We start from the raw sequence: 12,803 nt of genomic DNA, 5'->3' as shown, positions 1-12,803 counted from the left end.
TCAGTTCAAACAATAACTGGATGTTAGAACTGATCGGAACTCTTCTGGGCTGGGAGGGGAAATCATTGATGATCCCAACTCCTGATTTGTGTCCAGTGAATCAAACTGCAAGGTGCTTGTGAGTAAACATAGAGGATAGAATCAGGCCTGATTGTGGACACTCATGGCCATTGTGATAGATGAAAAATTGTCTGCTGGGCGTCTATGAAGCTGTACCACAGGAAGGGGCCAGTCATTAATATCAGGAAGAGATTAAGCTCATGAAAGGGAAAGGGTGTTTAGAGACCATTACTGAGTGATTGTCAAAAGAGCTAAGAGTGACCTCTCCACTCACCCCTAATTTTATTTTTTGAATTCTGTTACACTCTCCCAATCTGGACATACTTTAACAAATAGGATCAGATGACATCAGTAAGTCGAAATTCTTCATGTTTGAAGGATATTCACTTTTCAGACAAAAGTTTTCATCAACAGCAAAGTAAATTCCACAACTTGTTCACTGATCCCACCCCTCCCCCATTGGGGATGTGACACAGCCTCCAGTCCGATATGGAAGCAGTGTGCTCAGTTCATTCCCCACTGTGTTCACTGATCCCCATCACACACCTGTACAGACAGATCCATTCCAGGTGTAGCCAGTCCCACAGGAGCATCTGAAGCTTCCGTCCTGCTGGATACAGGAGGCATTGGCTCCACACGGATTGTTCAGACACACGTTAATCACTGAAGGTAGAAAAGAAACAAGGTGAACAGTATAGCTGTGTTGTGAGGCTCAGCTATTGCACTAAAGTAACAAAATTATATTTCATAAAGATCATGAAAATCAAGGGGCAAGATAAAGACAATTACAGGATGTCAGGGTTTAGCTGAAACAAACTCTCAGAGATTGTAGTTTCCTTAATGTATACAAAAGGACAGAAATAGGTTGGCTTTTTCCAGGGAATATTCAGTGTTAGTTAGCCATGCTATACTTTCAATTTCAAAATAACTTATAAGCAAACATGTTTGAAATACTTACAACCTTTGGTTTTAAAAGACAATATTAAACTAGTGTCCTCTTCTCCAGAGAATGCTCTGACAGAAACTGTTACAATGTATGCAGTTGACGCACTCAGATCTGTTCAAGGAAGATAAAGAGGTTCATCAGTGACAGGGATTCCCTGTTAAAGTGGAGACCAGGAGAACATAAATGGCGAAAGAAACAAAGGCAACAAGAGACAATACATTTTTTTTTTACACAGTGTGTGTTTAGGTTCTGGCATGTACAGACTAACTCTGCTGTATTAATTGGGGACAATAAAAGGGAATAGGATTACCACTGGAAGATAGCCAGAGTGAATGGCTGGATCAGTTGGTTTATAGGTCTATTTGTTCATGGAACGTCGGCATTGTTGGCTGACTTGGCCATTTCAGAGGGAAGTTAAAAATCAATCACATTGGTGTGGGTCTGGAGTCACATGCAGGAAAATTTTCTCAAAGACATTAGTGAATTAAGTGGGCGTTTGTGACATTAACCATGGTTACATGGCTGTCATTAATTTAATGCCAGATTTTATGCAATTCTGATTTCACAGTCTGACATGTTCAAAGAATGCAGACAGGGACATAACGAGCTGAACAGATTCCTCGTTTATTGTAATAACTCTGATGATTCAGAAGCCAGCACCTTACAGGACATCAGACAGCCATTGATTGAAATGAGGATGCTATTTAGAATGGTAATGGGACCATCACTCTCACACCTATCACCAGACATGTCCAAGCAGCTGATGTTGCTGTACATTTTAAGGTAAATGTTACAGCCCCTCTTGTGTCTTTTTGCTGAACCACACTCTTACCAAGCCACTCTTACAATTTCAGTGGTACACTAAGATCTTCATGGTTATAAAATTCCTTTAGAATTTGATGTGTTATGCATTGAGCATCCTTCTTTTATGCTGCCTCATTTTCCATTCATCTATTCTGCAGTAACATTTCCATGGGAGCAAATTTCCATTGGAGAACCAGCTTATGGGATTCCCAAACTCCATCAGTCGCTACTCAGACTACCCTGGTACCAGTCTCAGTTAATGCATCTTAGTGTGTTCTTATTTAGTCTACACCGATGGAAGCACATGTTACCAGTCACTGACACTGCAATTCTCTGCTGCTTTACTGATTTTTGTTTTAATAATCTATCACATAACATAAGCACTGTGATGACATCCCATACCCCATTGGAAATCTCAAAGCAGCTGCAATGAGACAGAAAGCTACTGGGAAAGGACACTGCTCTACAACCCATTGCCTGTACTTCTGTCCCAAGCTCAGCAGAATATACAAGTAAGTTAGAGATTATAGGGGTAAAAGATCTGCGGGTCTCACTCTCATTTCTCATTTCACATTCACAATGTCCCTACCTGTGAGTATCACACTGGTATTCGGAGGGAAAGCAATTATCGTCTTCTTAGGTCTGTCAGTACCATAAGGACGGTAGCTAATGGAGTAGGAGCCAACCAGGTCAGTATCTGTACGGTGTAGATCCCAGCCAATCACAGCAGTCGATGAGGTTATATGGGAAGCCTGTATGTTGCTGAGGAATCTCGAAGCTGCCAATAAAACAGAGTCTCAGTCAGAGTGAAGATACATTCCAGTTCTCTGACAGAAAGAGTGTGTGCAAACTTTAGACTGATGATAACATTTGTAAATACATACAGGGGAGTGTAGTGACATTAAGCAGCTGGGAGCTGAGAGTCCAGTTAAGGAGAGAGTGACACACAATGGACATGATGTAAGTGGTGTCTGGATCCAATCCTGAAAAGAAACACTCAATGTGAATACAAATACCAGAATACTGTGATAATAATTCACTCAAATTATTGAATCAGGATATGCAATTCTCTATTTTTGTCCCTGAATTTCTCTTCTCATAATCAAAGCTTCCATACAAGCAATGCTAACCATAGCCCTGCTTTAGGTTAGACTGACTGGCCCCACATCAACGCTGTGCTTGAGCAATAACTTACCAGTGTTGCCTGGGAACCACCTATCTATCTACTTTTTGGAATGTCACAGTGATGTCAGAACCAGTTATTGAACATTCTGCTTTAACATGGCATTGTGTTGGGGGCAGCGTGTGTTGCTTGGAAAAACAAAAGCTATCAATGTCAGCTTCTGATTTTAAAATGATCAGTCAGTCTCTTTCTCTGCAATCAGTTTTTCTTGTTTACAGCAACGACCTGCTTTGTGTTGGGTCTCCCGCACTTTCAGCCACATTGGAAAACCATGTCAAACCCTTGACCTCTCTCCCTCTGCAGGTAAATTTCAATATCAGGTCACCTCCCTTACTGGGCAATGATTCAGTCACCCTTCAATAACTGGTCCTAGGGCCTTTACACGTGTTTGAGCCATGATACCAAATCTTCCACAGTTGGAGCAGGATCCATGGATGGACTTTCCTCCCCTTCACTTGGGGCCAGTGGGGCTGATTCCAGGATTTCTGTCAGCAGCAAAAACTTCCATCTCTATGACCCCTTCCATCGCTCCAGCACATCCCAATGATGCACTGCTCAAGTGGATTCCCAGTCACAGTGAAGGAGCTGAAGCAATCAAGGAGCACACATCAAGGATACAGAAACAGCAATGAGGTAATGATCAGATAACCTGCTGTGGTGGAGTTTGTTTTCTTAGGTGACAGCTCTCTGGGAGACTAAAGTAATGCTGCGAGAATTTATTAAAACATTTTGCAAGAAGTCTTAATTTACAACTCAAATGATTCTCTTCACACTGGTGTAACACTCCTGTTTGCTTCCAGCAAACTCGATATAATCATCTGACTAACACCATTACACCATCATTATGCATGTTCTGATGTCAGTCCCATTAACCCACATTTCCCTCCATCTCGTCATGCCCCACATACAAATATTTTAAACATCTCCTCACAAAGTGTCAGATAGGATAGGTCAAAGCACCACAGAGACCAACATCGGCGAAAGTCAGGACTGCAGATGCTGGAGATGAGAGTCGAGAGTGTTGTGCTGGAAAAGCACAGCAAGTCAGGCAGCATCCGAGGAGCAGGAGAATAAATGTTTTGGGCAAAAGCCCTTCAAATTCCTGATGAAGGCTCAAAGTTTGTGAGAAGATTTGTAGCTCGGGTGCTCGTTGTTGTGGTTCTGTTCGCCAAGCTGGGAATTTGTGTTGCAGACGTTTCGTCCCCTGTCTAGGTGACATCCTCAGTGCTTGGGAGCCTCCTGTGAAGCACTTCTGTGATCTTTCCTCTGGCATTTGTAGTGGTTTGTCTCTGCTGCTTCCGGTTGTCAGTTCCAGCTGTCCGCTGCAGTGGTCGGTATATTGGGTCCAGATCGATGTGTTGTTGATAGAATCTGTGGATGAGTGCCATGACTCTAGGAATTCCCTGGCTATTCTCTATTTTGCTTGTCCTATAATAGTAGTATTGTCCCAGTCGAATTCATGTTGCTTGTCATCTGCGTGTGTGGCTACTAAGGATAGCTGGTCGTGTCGTTTCATGGCTAGTTGGTGTTCATGGATGCGGATCGTTAGCTGTCTTCCTGTTTGTCCTATGTAGTGTTTTGTGCAGTCCTTGCATGGGATTTTGTACATTACGTTGGTTTTGCTCATGCTGGGTATCGGGTCCTTTGTCTGGTGAGTTGTTGTCTGAGAGTGGCTGTTGGTTTGTGTGCTGTTATGAGTCCTAGTGGTCGCAGTAGTCTGGCTGTCAGTTCAGAAATGTTCTTGATGTGTGGTAGTGTGGCTAGTCCTTTGGGTTGTGGCATGTCCTCATTCCGTTGTCTTTCCCTTAGGCATCTGTTAATGAAATTGCGGGGATATCTGTTTTGGCAGATAGCCACGAAACGACACGACCAGCTATCCTTAATAGCCACACACTCAGATGACAAGCAACATGAATTCGATTGGGACAACACTACTATTATAGGACAAGCCAAACAGAGAACAGCCAGGGAATTCCTAGAGGCATGGCACTCATCCACAGATTCAAATCATTAAACACATCGACCTGGATCCAATATACCGACCACTGCAATGGACAGCTGGAATTGACAACCGGAAGCGGCAGAGACAAACCACTATAAATGCCAGAGGAAACATCACAGAAGCGCTTCACAGGAGGCTCCCAGGCACTGAGGATGTCACCTAGACAGGGGATGAAACATCTGCAACACAAATTTCCAGCTTGGCATACAGATCCTGATGAAGGCCTTTTGCCCGAAACGTTAATTTTCCTGGTCCTCGGATGCTGCCTGACCTGCTGTGCTTTTCCAGCATCACACTCTGCTTTGACCTATCTGTCTGGTCTGTTTCTGCTTTTATGCAGAGGTCTCGGAAGTTCTGTATTCCTCTGTCAGTATATGTGCTTCTCCTGTATGGCTGCCCAGCTTCCAATGTTTTGGTCCTTCTGAGAAATTCTTCAAAGCCTCTGTTGGTTTCTGGTCTAATGATTGCGATGCATGACAATTCCTTCTTATAAATAGGTTTTGATTTAGATTGTAACTCCTGACTCAAGATGTAGTGAAAGATGTCTCTCAGATATATTGGTGGGCCCTCAACATTCTACATAAACATTTTGATAAAAGGATGAAAGGGGGGTTGCTAAATGTACCTGTGATACAAAAATGGTCAGAAACCTGAGTTGCGAGGAGGCTACAAAGGGATCTGAAGAAGGGCCTGTGCCCGAAACGTCGAATCTCCTGTTCCCTGGATGCTGCCTGACCTGCTGTGCTGTTCCAGCAATAAAGTTTCAACTACAAAGGGATCTGGAAAGGTTAGGTTAGTGGACATAGATCTCACAAATGGAGTATAATGTGGGAGAATTTTGACCTATTTTGGCAGTAAAAATGAAAAAATAGTTTTCCTTTACGCATTTGTGGGGTATGGGTGTCCCTGGGTGGGATCGCATTTATTGCTCATCTCTTGCTGCCCTTGAGAAGGTGATGAACTGTTTTCTTGAATTGTTGTAGTCCACGTGCTGTTGGTAGACTCACAATGCTGCTCGCAGGGAATTCCAGGATTTTGTCCCAGCAATACTGCAGCAACTGAAGCAGTATATTTCCAGGTCAGGATGGTGATTGGCTAGGATGGGGACCTGGATGTGGCAGTGCTCCCCCATGTCTGCTTTCCTTGTCCTTCGAGATGGAAGTGACTGTAGGTTTGGAAGGTGCTGTCTGAGGATCTTTGGTGAATTTCTGCAGTGCATCTTGTAGATAGCACACACTGCTGCTACTGAGCGTCGGTGGGAGAGAAAGTGGATGTTTGTGGATGTGCTGACAATTAAGCAGGCTGCTTTGTCCTGGATGGTGTCAAGCTTCTTGAATGTTGTTGGAGTCATCTTGGTTAGTGGGCAGTATTCCAACACACACCTGAGTTGTGCCTTGTAGATGGTGGACAAGCTTTGGAGAGTCAGGAGATGAGTTATGCATTGCAGAATTTCGAGCTTCTGACCTGCTTTTAGAACCACAGTATTCATGTGGCTAGTCCAGTTATGTTTCTGGTCAATGGTAACTCCCCAGGATGTTGATAGTAAGGGATTCAATGATGATAATGCCACTGAATTTCAAAGGGCTTTGGTTTGATTGTCTCTTATTGAAGACGATCATTGCCTGGCATTTGTGTGCTGCGAACATTCCTTTCCACTTTTCACCACAAGCGTGGATATCATCCAGATCTTGTTGCATTTGGACACTGGCTGCTTCAGTGTCTAAGGAGTTGTGAATAATGCTGAACATTGTGCAATCATCAATGAACATCCCCACCTCTGATCTTATGATGGAGGGAAGGTCACTGATGAAGCAGCTGAATATGGTTGGGCCGAAGATGCTACCCTGAGGAACGTCTTCAGAGAAATCCTGGAACTCAGATTACTGACCTCTGGGAAGTTACGGGGTTGGTTTTGCCCTGCTCTGTGTACAGAACATACCTGGGCATTTTTTTCATTTTGTTGGGTCAAGTAGGTGCCAGTGTTGTAACTGGACTGAAACAGCTAAACTGGGGAGTCTTCAGTCCTATTGTTGAAATACTGTGACTTTGTGATATCCAATGCCTCAACCCATTTCTTGATTTCACATGGAGACAACTGAATTTGCTGAAGATTTGCATATATGATGCTGGTGACCTCTGGAGGAGGCCAAATCGAATAATCCACTCGGCACTTTTGGCTAAAGATTGTTGCAAATACTTCAGGCTTGTTTTTTCAAATGATGAGTTGGGCTCTTCCATCATCGGCAGCATGGTGACCCAATGGTTAGCTCTGCTGCCTTACAGCACCAAGGGACACAAGTTCAATTCCAGCCTTGGGTGAGTGTGAAGTTTGCACATTCTTCCTGTGTCTGTGGGGGTTTCTTCTGGGTTCTCTGGTTTCTTCGCACACCCCAAAGATGTGCAAGTTACATGGATTGGCCATACTAAATTGCCAGTGTTCAAGGATGTAAAGGGTAGATGGAAAAGCCAAGGTAAATGTAAGGTTATGGGGATGATGTAGGGGGCTGGGTTGATGGAGATGCTCACTAGAGGGTTGGTGCAGTGTCAATGGGCCGAATGGCCTCTTTCCACACTATAAGGATTCCATGATCATTGAGGATGGGATATTTGTGGAGACTCCTAAGTAGGCTTGTGCTGTTGCTTCACAAGTTGACACTTCAGTTTTCACTGTCTGCAGCTGCTCCTGCATGACTTCCTGCACTCTTTATTAAATTAGGATTGATCCCCTGCCATGACAGCAATGGCAGGGTAATGGCTATGACAGTTCAGCATTCCCTCAGTACTGCAATGCAGGGTCAGCCTAGTCTTGATGCTCCTCCCTCTGGAGTAGGATTGAACACACAACCTTCTAACTCAGAGCTTGGAATGTTACACTGAGATACCCCTGGAACACTTGGCTTTGGTTGAACTCTAAATGGATACCACTGTAGAATAAACTTGGAATCTTCCTGCGCTAAAGAAAACATGTGATTTTACCAATGGCCTTATGGGGCAACTGAATTTATAAACCAATCCTTGCTCCTATTCTTGGTCACCCACTAACCAACAGGGTGAAGGCAGTGTTAAAGGATACTTTATCTGAGATTGCCATTGGAAACTAAATTATAAGTTGGCTAAAAAGAGATTGGGAAGCAGGAACTCTTTTCTGATTCTCTCCCCTAAGTCGTGGCAGTCGACTTGAATTAAGAAAGGTTTGCGTGCAACTTGAATTAATAGGTTCAATCTTCAGGGGAAATTAATAATTTCACAATGATTTAAAAATCAGCTGCAAAGTCTCTTATGATAATGTCATGTAAATCTTTCTTGAACGCACTTTTAATTTAAACTAATTATGACATGCCCAAGGGTGCAGGTCATGTGTACCAGATTGTGACCCTTTGATTAAAAATTAATTCAGTTGAATAGAGAATAAGGTCTGGTCAATTTGCTGTGATTAAAATGACCTTCATTCAGATTCTCAGACTGAACTGAAGTTCACTGCCTGTTCCCAGATGGAAACCGAGGAACTGTTCCTGTTCCAAGTCTCACACTCCCACTACATTGATTGAAATCCCAACCTCAACAGTTCTCTGCCATAAACAATTTCACAGAATCACTACCTTCTGAGGCAAGAAATTTCTGCTCATCTGTTGTAAATAGGTGACCCCTAATTCTGAGATTATGCCCTTGGGTCCGAGACGGTTCCACAAAGAGAGAAAGCCTTTTCACATCTACCCTGCCAAGTCCTGTTAGTTACAAAGTAACAGCTGACACTCTAATGCAGCATTGAGAGGAGGGCTGGATTTCAGGTGAAACAATAAGCCAAAGACTTAACTCAGTTCTCAGCTCAATAGGAGATTTTACAATCAAATATCAAAAGGAGGAGCAGGGCAGATCTCCCTGGTATCTTGACCAATAGTTACTCACTGAACATCAATGAAACAGGTGATCAAATCTTTACTTCATTGCTCCTTGGATTACAAGAATCAGCAGCTTTACTTGCTGAATTGTAAAAGGAGTGATGCTTTAAAATGTATTTTTTTAAAAATGCATCGTCATATCCAAAGATCAGGAAAGGCACAAATTTTATTTTGAATTTTCTATTAAATTTTACAAAATGTCAATGCTTGTCCACAGAGACGAAGGCCAGTTGACTTCCCATCTTACCTGTGATCACTGCCTCTGTACTGACTGGGACGAGGCTGACAGTGTGGACAGTGCCGGGGCTCCCAATGCTGTAGTAGCTCAGACTGCAGCCCCTCAGAGCACTCACACTCCCAAGAGGGGCCCAGGAGATCACAGCACTGGTGGTGGAGATGGAGGTCAAACTCAGAGATTCTGGAATCATTTCCAAAAGAGAAAACATTATTCACAACATGAAAAGTATTAAGTATAAGGGTGCTATGCAATCATGGCAGAAAAGGCAATTTGTGCTTACAGTGGAAAGGAAATTGTTGTTTCTAAGATTACACTTTAATGAAAATGAAAATGAAAATGAAAACTCCCTTTCATTCATCCCTTTCTATCGGGTTTGAGCTCACTGCTAATCAAAGATCACTTCATATAGTCATAGAGCAGGGAAACCGACCCTTCGATCCAAACCAGTCCATGCCAATCATGATCCCAAACTAAACTAGTTCCACCTGTCTGGGCTTAGCCTATATCTGTCCAAATGTGTCTTATTCATGTAGTTATCTAAATGTGCTTTAAAAGAACCAAAAATGAATTAAAATAAAAATCTTAGAGTACTGAAAGATAATAACTGTAAGAAATTGAGAAGCAAAACTGGGATAAACCCAAATCTCAGGAGATGCTGCAAGATCCATGCTCCTCTCAGTTCACCATTAACCTTACATTGTAAATTCAATATCTGAATAATAAGATAAAATTCACCCTTACAGATCCAGTCTGACCTCCCATTCTAAAGGTGATCTGTGAATCAACAGGGTTCACTAAAGAATGGTTTGGAGATGCCGGTGTTGGAAGGGATGTACAAAGTTAAAATTCACACAACACCAGGTTATAGTCCAACAGGTTTATTTGGAAGCACTAGCTTTCAGAGCGCTGCTCCTTCATCGGGTGGTTCAACCAGCTAATGAAGGAGCAGCCCTCTGAAAGCGAGTGCTTCCAAATAAAACCTGGTACATCCTTACAAATCCAGTCTGACCTCCCATTCCAAAGTGATCTCTGAAGCAACATGTTCACTAAAGAATGGTTTGGTGATGTTGGTGTTGGACTGGGGTGTACTAACCTTACATTGTAAATTCAATATCTGAATAATAAGATAAAATTCACCCTTACAGGTCCAGTCTGACCTCCCATTCTAAAGGTGATCTGTGAATCAACAGGGTTCACTAAAGAATGGTTTGGAGATGCCGGTGTTGGAAGGGATGTACAAAGTTAAAATTCACACAACACCACGTTATAGTCCAACAGGTTTATTTGGAAGCCTAGCTTTCAGAGCGCTGCTCCTTCATCGGGTGGTTCAACCAGCTAATGAAGGAGCAGCCCTCTGAAAGCGAGTGCTTCCAAATAAATCTGTTGGATATAACCTGGTGTTGCATGATTTTTAACTAAAGAATGGGTGAGCCACTCATCCATTCACTGAGGCAGCAAACATGTCTCTCCCAACACTCAAGGAATTTCGAAAAGACAAAGAGGGAAGCTCAGGCTGATCTATTTTCCCATCCCTTCCTCTGCAGTCATTTTAGTCAAGATTAACCTTGACATTCAGTAGAAAGCAGGCGAGACACCAGCAATGTAGCAGCTCACTCAGTAAACAGGCTGAGCTATTGGAGAACTTGCATTTGCACACATTAGAAACCATCCTGGACTGAAGCTGTATTGTGCAAAATGTGTAACGCAACATTTATGTGCTTTTACATGATTGTGTCTACTGCTTTAATGAAGGTACAACTCATTATAATATTGCAACTGTTAACCCATCTGTTGCTGACAAGAGTTACAGACCCAGAGTTTTGACAGTCTGACTCCAGCATAGTCAGAAAACAAATCAGAGGATGAGGAACATTGCGTGAAGAGCTGCCTTCAGCGCATCCCACTGACAGCTGGATCCTCTTCAGCCTGACCAGTGTAGCTGGGTTCGGAGCTTGCCTGGGGGCTGTTTAGCAGCTCAGTCACCATTCACTGGAAAATAACCTGCAGCACATTGCCCACTGCACCTCTCCCCTTCCTGAAGGTCACAGGTGAAAACTGGCTCTGCCTTGCTGTGGTTCAGTCAAAGCTGCAGCTGGGCTGAACATTGATAAAATCCAGTCAAAGCTCCTGTTGATGCGTCACTCATAAACATCTCTTTGTGGAGCAACATTGAGTTCACCTTTAAACAGCCTTGTATTAGATCATCCCTCAATCTGTTATCCTCAAGGGAATATCTTTATCTGCACCCAATCTCCAATACACAAACCAACGTCATGCAATCTCTCCTCATAATTCACTCCTCTGAAGCCTGGGATCATTCAGGTGAACCTGTGTTTTTCAAAGGCTATTTAAACTTCCAAAGATGCATTGCCAAAACTGAACAGTATACACTGGACATTGATTGTAGTTATATAAATATGAATATAATATCCCATCTTTTCTTTTGTTTTCCCTTCACCATTGAAACCAACATTACCAATCATGTTAGATATTTTCGAAGCATTAATTTCTGTACCCGGATAACCCAACTCTCTGTACCCCTCCTCAGTTCCTAGTTTTGCACCAATGACGTTTGTTAACTAACGAAGTGTAACTCCCTTTATGATATGACTCGTTATCAGTGGCTGTGCCCCACCAAGCCATTTATTGCCTTGAGGAAGGTTTCTGTTTCCCTGTCCTGTAATGGAAAACATTCAGAGCTCAACTTGACATCCTTCCATTCTGCATCCTACAAATGCCTCTTAACCCAAAGCGTAAGAGAAGCTGTCAGTCAAGTCAGCAGGAGGGAGGTGTCTGATTTGGCTTCACGTTTTCTTGATGCTTTCCTCAGTCTGTAGTTTACCAACAGATTGTCCCAATTCTGAAGTTACGAATGGTAAGTGTACATCCCAGGTTACAGGGCTTCTTGGGAATGCAACTTCTTGGGATCTTCTAGCTCACAAATCATGTTCCACATAGTTCTCCTTCTTGATTATCCTGGATTGGCTCTGTTTCTAAGATCATTTCCCCAAACCTCGTGCTGAGGATTAGAATTGGTATAAAAAACACTGCTTTATCGAAGAGGGATCCTGCATCACTATGACCTTGTGTGGCAATAATGAGAATTGTTTTCTCTTAATCATTTGCAAAGGTCATCAGTTTCATTTCCTGTCATCTCGTTCTGCAATCAACAATCCAAGCCTCAATATCCCCAAATGAAGTACGGAGGGACCTTCACGTCAAAGATTTGCGGGACGTTTTCTTCAGTTCCAGAATTCACGTCTCAGCTAATGGTTGAAACAGCATAGACAAGACATCCTTGTGCTTGGTCTCTGATGTTGCTCTTATAAAGCAAACAGAGGACCGCTTTGCACTTGCCTCAATTAACCAGTAGCCCTGAAGACAACTGTCACTGATCTAAATTGTACCATCCCTCACCATTCGGCTTTGAATCAAGTCGTTTCCAAATACTGGCTTAAATTATGACGACTTGTTCGAGAACACACGACTGGTCTTTGTGGAACAAGGAACAAAAGAAGAGAATTGAAAATGCTCACCAGAGTAGGTCCTGAAGGTAAAAGGCTGAGTGGTCACCAGGCCATCAGAGGAGGTGTTTACCTGGATCACAGTGGTACACAGTGATAGGGAGCCCAGACCTGGAATTTCAGTCACATTAGTCACCATGACTACAT

The 12,803-nt window shown here is 42.9% G+C and overlaps 1 protein-coding gene and 1 long non-coding RNA gene across 4 annotated transcripts in view; both read right to left on the bottom strand.

Moving 5' to 3' along the window:
* Positions 1 to 1,105, bottom strand: part of LOC122559485 — an 89,426-nt gene extending 88,321 nt beyond the window's left edge. For all 3 annotated transcript variants that reach the window (XR_006314437.1, XR_006314435.1, XR_006314436.1), the window contains exons 1-2: positions 1,019 to 1,105; positions 607 to 723 (exon numbers count right to left, since the gene is read on the bottom strand). This is a non-coding gene — a long non-coding RNA (uncharacterized LOC122559485). The remainder of the gene's footprint in view (positions 1 to 606; positions 724 to 1,018) is intronic.
* Positions 1 to 12,803, bottom strand: part of LOC122559483 — a 203,261-nt gene that overhangs the window by 182,332 nt on the left and 8,126 nt on the right. The gene's annotated exons all lie outside the window — the stretch shown is intronic.

Source organism: Chiloscyllium plagiosum, chromosome 19, assembly GCF_004010195.1.
Source record: "Chiloscyllium plagiosum isolate BGI_BamShark_2017 chromosome 19, ASM401019v2, whole genome shotgun sequence".
Classification (NCBI taxonomy): Eukaryota; Metazoa; Chordata; class Chondrichthyes; order Orectolobiformes; family Hemiscylliidae; genus Chiloscyllium; species Chiloscyllium plagiosum.
This window is presented reverse-complemented; position numbering and strand designations above follow the sequence as displayed.